This window comes from Ochlerotatus camptorhynchus, unplaced genomic scaffold (assembly GCF_037179485.1).
Source record: "Ochlerotatus camptorhynchus isolate MF236.1 unplaced genomic scaffold, CSIRO-AGI_Acam_v1.1 ptg000100l, whole genome shotgun sequence".
Classification (NCBI taxonomy): domain Eukaryota; kingdom Metazoa; phylum Arthropoda; class Insecta; order Diptera; family Culicidae; genus Ochlerotatus; species Ochlerotatus camptorhynchus.
In genome coordinates, this window is record NW_027040590.1 from 66,365 (window position 1) to 78,771 (window position 12,407).

The following is a 12,407-nucleotide window of genomic DNA, read 5'->3' on the forward strand; positions in this document are numbered from 1 at the left end:
CATTAGAAACGAAGAGAAATGATGTGTATTGATATTACTACAGTGAATTACCTTTGTTTTGATGTATTAACCCTATTCGTACGTCAATCTGTTACCGAGATACAGATGATTTAATTATTCCGGATTCTAAATGGACATAGCTTTACTACACACTTTGAAAGAACTAATTTTTTACGGAATACGTCTTTGACATAAAAGATGAGACGTTAACAAACATGTCATGTCATATTAAGTTTAAAGATTAAGCTATATTTCGCGTCTATTATGACTCAAATTTATGTCAAAATTGACGCTTGTGTATGTCACTCTAAGGGCAACTAATTAAATGATTTTTTGTAAGTGTGTAGTAAGAACCTAAAATTATAATTTTTTCAAGATTCTTGGACTTCCGAAATTTAAAAAAAAACTAAAAATTATTAGGGATAACATTCACCCTGTATCCCTTCTTTCTGAGGACATAGTACGACACTTAATTGATCTCCTTTAAGACTTTTTCTCAAAACATCAGGCACTTTTGCCCTGAATACACCAATTTTATTAGCCTCATGATAGATTTCTATAAGGATGAAAAAGATGGACCATTTTTCCAAGCACACCAAAAACATGTTCTGCTAATGGGTTCTTGTTACGCAATTTGCCCACCAGTTATAATGTTTTCAAAGTCTCTTTGATTTCAACATCAAAATCACAAAATTCAGAAGCTCTACCTTTGACATATCGAGCTATAGAACATCGACCATAGGAGGCATCGACTTATGGCGAGTATGAAACATGGAAAATGAAAGGACCACCAAATCCATGAAGGTATAGAAAATATCGAGTTATAGAATATCCAATTGTGGAGAGTTGACTGTAGTTCAAATATGATTGCTTGTTTGACTGTGCAGTTTGCTTTCAAGTCCATAAGCAATGTCATGCATCAAGCTTTGGGAACAATCACAGTGTTGAATAAACACAGCATACTTCCACCAACATTATTCAATCATCACATTTAGGCCATGATTTATATCTGAGTTGATTTATTAACAAATTCCAGCACCTCATTACATCAAATACATTCACTGGTGAATTAACACCCTAAATTGTACTCGCAAGCGCTAATATATACATTCCTGAACGAACACCCCCTCCCCCCCCACCCTTTTTCTTCGCACCCACAACCCCTTGTTGTACGATTTAGAAAGTCCCCAGAAGAAAATCGAAACCATTTGTATAACAAATTAATAAATTTGTTTTTCCTGATTCGGTCACCTTTCGCGTCGCCTCGTTCCATCAGCCAGTGCCAGGGGTGGGTCACACGCCATCTGTCCCGAGAATGCAATCGACCTCTTTCCACAGTCCGGAAACACGACCATTTTGGGCACGGTCCCTGTGACTTCTGTTTTTCTTCTCCCTCTCTCTCTCTCTCTCGGCTTCCGACTGGCTGAGTGGTACGGGTTCTAATTTAGCGATTTCCAGCATAGATTAGTCGCATGAATAAGGAATGAAATCAGCAAATCGACAGCGCAAACAACGACACAACACAGAACACCTCCGGAGCGCACCCAGCCCCCGTAGATGAAGGGCCTCCTTCCGGGTCCGATGCTCGTCCGGTTCTGGTGGTCGCATACATGGCCTTTACGCTGAATGTGTACGATCGGATCGGTCCCATTCATGTGAAAGTCAGGGGAAATGCCACTATTGCCGGTGCAGATATCAAAATCAATTTTCGTTTCAATTTCGCAGGGAATGATAGTAAGTATCAAATTCAACTAACTGGATGCCACCGGGTACAAACATAATTAGCATTGAAAATAATTTAATAGTTTGTTCGACTGGTAGGGGAAATGGCTCTAATGTTGGCCTATAGATCTAAGATTGTCCCCATCGCTAAAAATCTGCTATTTATTAATTGTATCTAGATGAACACGTCATTGAGACGTTACTAGTGAATATTTTTGGTCGCTATTGAAAATTACTGTTACTGTTAATGTTAATGTTACTGTGTATTGTTCTCAAAGTTCTGTGCAGAGTTATCCTGAATCGGATACAGGAGAAGATCGACGCGACTCTCCGACGGCAGCAGGCAGGATTCCGTGCTGGAAGATCTTGTGTGGACCATATTGTCACGCTCCGCATCATCCTAGAGCAGGTCAATGAATTCCAAGAGTTCCTTTATTTGATATTCATTGACTACGAAAAGCTTTCGACCATCTCAATCACGAGAATCTGTGGGGCGCCCTGAGACGCAAGGGAGTCCCGGATAAAATCGTCAACCTCATCGAAGCGCAGTATGAGGCTTTCACGTGCAGAGTTCTGCATAACGGAGCCTTGTCCGACCCTATCCGGGTAGTCGCTGGTGTGAGACAAGGATGTATACTATCACCGCTACTGTTCCTCATCGTAATCGACGAGATCATGGTAGGTGCAATTGACCGTGTACCGAACCTTGGCTTTGGCAGCCTATCACCATGGAGCATCTCAACGACTTCGATTTGGCTGATGATGTTGCTCTACTAGCACAACGGCGCTCTGATATGCAGAGTAAGCTCAATGACCTAGCCGAACGCTCCTCTGCGGTGGGTCTCACCATCAACGTCAACAAGACCAAATCGTTGGATATCAACACGGGCAACCCTTCCAACTTTACGGTAGTGGGGCAAGCAGTGGAGAAGGTCGAAAGTTTCCAATATCTTGGCAGCCAAATAGCGTCGGACGGCGGGACCAAGAGCGACATAGGTGCACGAATCAAGAAGGCTAGGGCTGCCTTTGCGAGTTTACGAAACGTACGGAGATCTAACCAGATAATTCAACGCACCAAAATCCGAATTTTCAATCGAACGAGAAATCTGTGTTGTTATACACCAGCGAGACGTGGTGTGTATCAGCGGAGAACACTCAAAAGCTGCAGGTCTTCATCAACCGATGCCTGCGGTATATAATTCATGCCTGGTGGCCTCACAACTGGATCTCGAATGCCGAGCTCCATCGTCGATGTCATCAGAAGCCGATAGCAACAGAAATTCGAGAGCGAAAGTGGAGGTGGGTCGGCCACACACTTCGACGGGGCGGAAACGAAATCTGCAAGCAAGCGCTGGATTGGAATCCGGCAGGACATCGCAGCAGAGGCAGACCCAGGGGTTCATGGCGGCGAAGCCTCAATAAGGAAATTAAGCAAGTCTATAGGAATCTGACCTGGGCCCATGTCAAGGCAAAAGCGAGCAGCCGCCCGGGATGGAAGTCTTTCACTTTGACCCTTTGCACCTTTGTAAGTAAGTATTGAAAATTTAGTCGATTGCTGATTATGTATGGGCCCAAATAGGAGCATTTAGGCCGACATTACATGCATTTCCTCTATATGCAATAGTTTTGCTTCGAGCATTCTGAAAATGCTTAACCAGAGGGTCAGTTGCTTAACCAGTTTAAAGTGAAGGAGGGAATCTCCCCGTTAATCATGGGAAGCTTCGAGTCCTATGAACTCCCTTGAGAAGCCCAACGGATATCCCAGTGAATTCAAAAAAAACTATCCTAGAAGTCCTATGAACTCCTCCAAGCTCGGTTTGTTTGCATTAAATAAATCCTTTACTCCAGTTTATTTGTTCCGAAACAGATTTCAGGGGAACCGGTCCGGCACCCGAGAGGAAGCTTTAATGGTACAATTACGATTTATCATATAAAATTCGTGTGGAATTTTTTCTCTACTGGACTTGATCTAAAATCGACTCTGAAGGAACGTGTTCGGGAGATAAAAGTACATCAAGTACGATCACAGCAAGTGACAATTATTTGATGTTGTTTGCTTCTCAGGAATTTCAAGAGTATCAAATAAATTATTTGTCCGTTTTCAGCAAACTTATTTTGCAAAACATGGCAAATTTCCAAATAAATAGAATGACTTATACAAACCAAATATTTGCCATAGCAATATTTGGTCAAATACATTTATCAGAATTTGCCAAATATTTGAGGTTTTGTCACATAGTGTGATGTCAGCTTAAGTCAATGACACTCAAGTTCGGCACACGGACAGTTGGCCGAATAGACGTTTGTCATAATTGTTTTTGGCTAAATGGACGTTTGGCCAAATGGATGTTTTAACGAATTTTCCATTCGCTAAAACCTCCATTTGGCCAAACGTCAATTTGGCTACAAGTGATTTTTTAATTTATTAGATTGATTATGTTTCGGAGCCGTTGAAAATAAAACAGCACTTATTTGCGTAATGTTTTTCGGCTACTTTGCTTCAGCCATCATTGCACTCAAAATGAGGTTTAGGCAAATTTCTAGTTTAGATGTGACATACCAAATCTAGTCCCACACTCCCGTTCATACTGGCGACATCGCTCTGATGAGACAATGAAACCCTACCCCCTAGCTCCTCCCTTTTTCCTATGCTTCGAAAATGTACCCCTCTATCCTCGGGTAAGCCGTGAGTATTCGGCTCAACTCCTACTAGACATAGAATTAAGTGAATTTTGTTACAAACAAAGAACAATGAATTATCGGCTCCGTAAAGCTAACGCGATTAAGCCTTACAAATAAACGAACTAGATAAAAAAAAATGTTACATACCAGGGCAACAGAATAAAAATTTTGACTCTACCTGCTACGATTTGGATGAAACTTTGCATAATTGTTTATTATGGACAACCATCCATATTTTTTTCAAAAACTTGTGTCTATTGGATCACACCATCGGCGTCGGGCTCTGTCACATTTGAAAGTTTATAGCAGCAGCAACAAACCCCCTCCGATGGTAGCGATTAGTAGTAAAATTTACGTTTATTTTCTGGGTTTTTAGGTTTCAACATTTGATTTAACATTTCAATTGGTTATCCTTTGGCTCTTCATCTTTGTTCTAGTTAATTGGTTATTCTAATGTGATGATTGCGTTTAGCGCTAATTTACAGCCCTTTGTGGGATTGTTTTGGTTTGAATTTAAAAATTTGATAACCTACCTACTTGAGCACCTAACTACTTAAACTAGGTTGCCAAATCACGATCTGGTGGTTTGATCGCAGACAGGCGACTCTGAACCTTTCCAGCGTGGAAGTCTTTCGCTCCTCGAGTGTTTGAAGACCGGCCAGGTGGTGAATCACAGAATTACGAGTTCGCGGTGGACTGTTAAGGATCATTCTGAGGATCTTGTTTTGGATCCTCTGAAGCTTTAAGTGGTGGCACTTGGCACAACTCTTCCAGATTGGCATACCATACTCAATAGCCGGCAGAATGATTTGCTTGTGGACAGCAAGCTTGTTTTTGAGGGACAGGGTGGACTTCCTGTTTATCAGAGGGTAGAGCGACCTGATCAAGATGTTACACTTGGTGGATGTCTTGTCCACATGGGATCGGAATAGCAATTTGCTATCGAGGGTGAGACCAAGGTAGACTACTTCACTTGACCATTCAATGGGAGTGCTATCAAGATGGATCTTGACGTTAGCAAGCGAAACAAGCCGAGGTGAATACGAGTGTGGAAACAGAATGATGGTAGCGATTAGAGAGGGTATAGTATAAGAGAGGAGCGGACTGGCTGGTTTTGAGTCAAACAAATTGCCAAAGCCAGAGCCAATCGAGCAGCGCCTATCTTGATTGCATTGGCAGTGTTGCTAGAAATCACCTAAGCATAGGTTGTCAAGGTAGATTGTTTTGAATCCGCTCTTCTCTTATACTAGACCCTCTCTAGTAGCGATCTGTTCTGCAGTTGTAGTGTTTTATCCGTCATTCCATTTTGTAGATGTTTTTGAATGTTTTCAATATTTTGTTTATGTTTTGAAAAGTAGAATATTGTGATCGATATTGAATTGCTTTGTGCCTTACCTAGTATCTAAGAGAAGACAAAATACCATGTAAATAGTTAAGTGTTCGTACTACCGCCTGTCGTGACCTGACCGAGGTTTCCAGCCTCAACAAGAACGAAATGTAAACACGACCGTTCGCTCAAAGAATGGTCAAATAACTACCTCGAGACTGTCAAGCATCCCAGACTGTCAAGCATCTAGCCTTGCCTGGTTTGTTTGTAAAGGGTGATACGGTCAAAATTTGGTCAAGGGAAAACGCGTGTAAATCGGTGAAATCGTTTATTTAAAAAATCAAATTAAATTTATTTTGCAAGTTCAATTAGTATAAAATTCAGCAAAAAAATTCAGTTAGGCTTCCGCTTTTCCAAATCCGAATTGCCGGGCCTTACGCTTGACCCCTGCCATCAGATTTTGTACAACCACCTTGTCCACCTTCTTCGCCGCAGAAAGCCAGTTTGCCTTGAACTGCTGCTCACCCTTAGCAGGTTTTTTGGTCTTCTTTAGGTTCCGCTTGACAATAGCCCAGTATTTCTCAATTGGGCGGAGCTCTGGCGTGTTGGGAGGGTTCTTGTCCTTGGGAACCACCTGCACGTTGTTGGCGGCGTACCACTCCATGGCCTTTTTACCGTAATGGCAAGATGCCAAATCCGGCCAAAACAGTACGGAACAACCGTGTTTCTTCAGGAAAGGCAGCAGACGTTTATTCAAACACTCTTTCACGTAAATTTCTTGGTTGACAGTCCCGGAAGCTATGAAAATGCTGCTTTTCAAGCCACAGGTACACATGGCTTGCCAAACCAGATATTTCTTTGCGAACTTTGACAGTTTCATGTGCTTGAAAACATCTGCTACCTTTCCCCTTCCTTTTGCCGTATAAAACTCCTGTCCCGGAAGCTGCTTGTAGTCGGCTTTGACGTAGGTTTCGTCGTCCATTACCACGCAGTCAAACTTCGTCAGCATCGTCGTGTACAGCCTCCGGGATCGCGCTTTGGCCGTCGTATTTTGTTTATCATCGCGATTTGAAGTCACTACCTTCTTGTAAGTCGATAGTCCGGCTCGTTTTTTGGCTCGATGCACGGTTGTAGACGATACACCCAGCTTATTTGCGGCATCTCGGAGAGAGAGGTTAGGGTTTCGCTTGAAACTACCGGCAACTGTCATTGTCGTCTCAGCGGCTTCCGGTTTTCGATTTCCCCCCGATCCAGACTTCCTGGCTGTCGACAAACGTTCCCCAAACACTTTAATTACATTTGTTACGGTTGATTTGGCAACTTTTAGCGATTTTGCCAACTTTGCGTGCGAGTAGCTCGGATTTTCGCGATGCGCGAGCAAAATTTTGATACGCTGCTCTTCTTGCTTGGACGGCAGTTTGACAACTGAAGAGTGAATTCCAAAATCGAAATAGGAGCAACATTCTACACACACACACCTTCAAAATGAGGGGTGTTCAGGTTTTTTAAATGCAAAATTGAAAGAAATACGTCAAGTTGATATTGACCAAATTTTGAGCGTATCACCCTTCATGTACATCTGCGTTGCAAGATTGTTGTAAAGCTTATCGGTATCAAAGGTTTAAAAAAAAATTATTTATCGGTATTTACTATTTTAATTAATTTTACCTTTTTGCCATTTTCTGAAAGTGAAAATTTTAAATTTTGAACAATGGTCGGAAAATTCCGGAAGAAAACTCCGGGGAATGTTTGAATTAGCTTCTGAAGGAAGCTGGAAAAACATCCATAGAAAGAAGAAAGAAGCTTTCCTGGAGGATGTTTGAGGAAAGTGCTAAGAAAAATCGGATTAACATTTGAGGAACTGCCAAGACAAAAACTGTGAAACTCCTGGCGACCATTTAAAGAAACTTATGGAAAAAAAATAAATAAAATGTCACATCCAAATACAGCCAAAAAAGTTTCGGAAATCGGAAGTATATTCCAGATGTAGCCATTTCCAGAGGAAGCCAGAAGATGCTAGGGATAAGTTTAATTGAACTTCCTGGATAAGACGGAAGAAACTTCATGGACACGTTGGCAGAAACTTCCTAAGGTAGATTGGAAGACACTTCTGGAGAAAGTCGAAAGCAAGAGCGCTTACGTAACAGTCGAAAGAAACAAGGACATAATTCCGGAAGAAAGAGCTTCTGGAGGATGTTCTAATGATCCAGAAAATTTTCCTGATATTCATAAAACATCCTTGAAGACCCCGCAATTCCGCTCCTTAAAAGTATTTGTAATGTTCTTGAAGTTAATTGGGCTGATCATCCTTGAAGTTCTCGGAACTTCCCTGATTATATTGGGACTTCCAAAATATCGCTAATAATTTTTGAAGTTCTCTGGGCTTCCTTGAAGATTACGAAATTTTTTGAGTGCTCTCACAATTTCTTGAATTTATTGTAACATCAGCATTGAATATCGACACTTGTATTACAAAAGCACGGAACTTCCCATAAAATGTTCTCACAACGTTCTAATGTTCATGTTATTTCACTTATGTTTCCTAAATTTGTATGCCTCCCTCGGAACATTGCTGAAGTTTTAGAAAATTGCCTGAGTTTCTTGGAACTCGTTTGAAATTTCAGCAATTTTCTTAAAATTAATTTATCGGTCCTGATGTTCTCAGAGCTTGTTAAAACTCTCCTTAATTCTCCTGAAACAAATGGAACTATTCTGAAAACCATTTTATTTCCCTTGTGAAGTTTAGAAAATATATATGACGTTTCCTTAAGTTTACTGAAATGCACTGGACTTTCATTAAATTTTTGAGTTTTTGAATGTTAACAAAAGTTAATGAAAATGTCTTTAATTTATCGAAACTTACTCAAAAGTCTGGACTTTTCTGAACTTTCAGAACTTCTTAAAGGTTCTTACAGCTAGTGTGGATCCGAAATAAGAATCTGGAAGTATTCCTGAAGTTCCGGGAAAGTTGAAAAAACTGGCGGGAGATGATGGAAGAATCATTCGAGCGAAGGCTGAAGAAGCTTCCAAGGAAGTCCAAATTAGTTTCCGGGAGGAATCAAAAAATATCTTACGGTGTTATGGGGAAGAAATATCTAGGGGAAAGTTGGAAGAAAATTCAGGAAGCTTAATAAATGAATAAAAACTTCGGGAAGTTAAATAATGTTTTTAAAGTATTTCCCGATTCCAAAGGAATTATCGGAAAGAGCCATCGACTGTGTCTCAATGTAATCAATGAGTAGCCAAAAACGGTGAGAAAATGGAAACATTAGTCGAAAAAGTATCAAGCATAAGACAGTTTTAGAGATAATTTTTGTTTACAACTTTAATGACAGAACAAGTTTTAGATATTCAAAAACATACAAGTCTCTCACAATAAAATTCTTTAAATAGAATCGGTACAAATCAGAATTAAATCCCAAAAAAAAATATTCTGAGGAACTTTTCCTGTGTATCGGTATCTAGTTTAAAAATCGGTATAAATACCGATAAATCGGTATATCTGGCAACGCTGATGTACATGCATGTGTGTATGTTTTTTGAACCAAGCCACTGCAACACGCCAAACATAAACTTACTCATATTCAAACAAGAATTACCCACACTTATTATTATTATTTCTTGTTCATTTCTATATACACGCTATTATGAATCAACTCAGTGACTAGATGGATGGCATCCATTCTTGTATCCAGTAAGGAGTTGTCAAAATCTGTAAAGTCAAAAATAATTCAAATCGAAATTTTCCCAAAGTAAAAAAAAATGGTGCAGGTATAAAATAAAGATTTTTGCGCTGACAGTGAATAAAGCACAACATGTATAAATCTGATACTAATTACAGATTATTACAGATATGGAACTGTTTTCATGGCGAATGCTACCAGCAGCTATAGTTAGTAAGTATATTGTTAGTTTCTGGACTTTGAACATTCTCCTAATTCTAGGTTATCGAGATATTCTACGGCTCCGCAAAGCTGCAGCAAATGAGCCTGGAAAAATAAACGCATTATATAAATAAAGAGATATTCTGCGAGAAGTCATGTAAAATCAAATCTCAATAAATCGTTAGCATTCGTAACGGTATCGTTTTTTGGGTATTTCAATGTCGTTTTGCATAGTTGTATATTTTTTCAACAATACGATCTCAACAATCAATGGCAGACTGGAGGAGCTAGTGGGTGAGGTTTTGTTTGATAGAGCTACTGCAGCGGTCATATCAACTAATAGTTTCTGTCGGATGTACGTTTAACCAGATTTGAGTAAATGCATGTTTACCCATTTTTGGGTAGGTTCAGTTTTGACCGATTTGGTCGGATTCTACCCAAATTGGAAAAGTTTTGAAATAATGTGTACCGATCCTTTGTGGCTTTTGATGAAGGGTAGCAGTCGCTTCTGCAGGCACCCTTTCTGGTAAATCTCCTTGTTGATTGTGCCTGTAGTGACGAAAGATTTACTCTTTCGGCCACACGTGCAAACTGCTTGCCAAATAAGGTATTTTCTGGCAAATTTCGATACCTTCTTCGTCCTGAAATACTCAGCTCATTTTTGGACATAGCAGAATAGAAATTCAGCCCTGGAAGCTGCTTGAAATCCTCCAGGACATAAGTTTCATCGTCCATAACTTCGACAAATATTCACAATACAAACGTCGAGCCCGTGATTTGACTGTTGAATTCTATTTGTCGTTGCGATTTGGAACTGTTTTTAATATGACTGCCGCCCCAAACGCTAAAACCAGGTGACATTCCTATTTTAGAGATTCCGGATTTCCTTCAATATACTTTTCACCTTTCGGTACATGACAGGATCAGCACGTCCAATGTTTTTATCACTTCTCGGTTTCCTCTCGACCGTCAAACGTTCCGAAAATGATTTGAGCACACCGTGAACAGTGGATTTAGGTAAATCCAATATTTTTGCAAGTTCCCTATATTGACCAGTCAGGATTTTCATTACGTCCGTACAAAATCCGATCGCACACGAGTTTTTCATTCGTCACCATCTTGAACACCAAACATGGAATGTGAACCCCAATCATAGTCTTTTTCGTCAATAACTCCCAGCTATACCTCAGCGAATTTTTTCACTCCTACGTGCAATATTTCAAAAGTTACAGTGATTTCAATGCGTCCGCAGTAATGTGGATATAGACCTTATAAGATACTTTTTTTTTGTGCAGCTTATTGGTTCACGGCGTTACATAAAATATTTGATAATCAATACTTGTTGACAGTGCTACTTAAAATACTTTAACAATGACATACAAAATTGAAATTAGCTATAGCATTTTTCTAATGGCCATTATTGAAAATACCGAAATTTGCACATGCCAGTACCGGTATTTCGGTACCAGAAAAATACCCGGTATTACAGGTATAACCGGTACAAGTAAAACCGATACAACAACCCTTTATCCATTCCCGGGAGTCTCATTTCATTATGGGCCATGCATTAATTATGTCAAGCTGAAATGCGGAAAAAATACGATCTCCTCCTCCCTATCATCACGCTTTTAACAAAATTATACACGACCCCTTCTCCCTCCTCTCTTAGAGCGTGACATAATATATACATCATCCCTATGCAGAATTTTACATAAATCAAGGAACACCAGAGACCGAGATTCCTGCTACTCCGGTATACATTGGGACTCTGATAACTCATGAAAAAGCGAAAATAATGCCGATAATCTACAAACCATCGGAACTACAAGGAACTCCTATAGATGAGACGCTGGAAGGGAAATATGACGGTTTCGGGGTCTTACACACTTCACTGGAACTGTCAAAACAATGCAGACTGCATATGATGATCCACGGTTTAAACCGAACAGAAATGGATCATTAGATCCAGAATGAGAAGAACATATTTTACTTGGTGAATACTGCCGAGCCTTGTGGTAGTAAAACTAGTGTTGCCTAGTTAAGACAGACAACATGCTTTGATGGTGTGAGTGTTCTCTTCTATACCGGCAATCCAACCCGTCACCCCAATTCTACACCGCCTTTCAATAATAAGCCATTTCGCGAATAAGCATCCAAAATTTTTATGCTTTTTCCAGGAATACACCACACCCGCCACTTTGGCCATCACATCGCATAATAGCGACTAATCACAGGAGAAAGATCCCCTAGCGTGGGCCCACGTTCGAACGGTTCCAATGAACCGAAATGAGACAGCATAAACTATTCCGCCACGTGTAGGCAGCCGGATGCAGCGTGGGAAGGTACGACGTAGGATTGGAAGCATTTTCTACACTGAAAAAGAAAACAAGCTGCGCCAGCTGTAGTAGAAAATCAAACTCCCGCCAATTCTCCCTCAGGGTGGGTGGTGGTGCGCATTGGTTGAGCATGCTTTGGCAAGCAAATATCGGAACATCATAACCAAATGGGTGATTGTTTATTTTTGGTACTAATTATGCCAGCACCCTGCTCACCCCGGACTGGAAACTGCGTACGTACCTAGCTATATACAACTGGGTGTTGACTGGCATAGCTGGGCAAGGCAAGGCAAAGGTGTGGCCTTTCACGTTTGGTTGTATTTTTCGCCCCCTGCCACTCTCGCTGGGTCCTGAGCAGGAAATTTAATCTCATCGTTGATCTAGAGTGAACGGTTGATTATGTCATTATGAGCTGTTAATCGACGGCTTTTAAGCAGCGCGGGTGAGAGTGCTCTT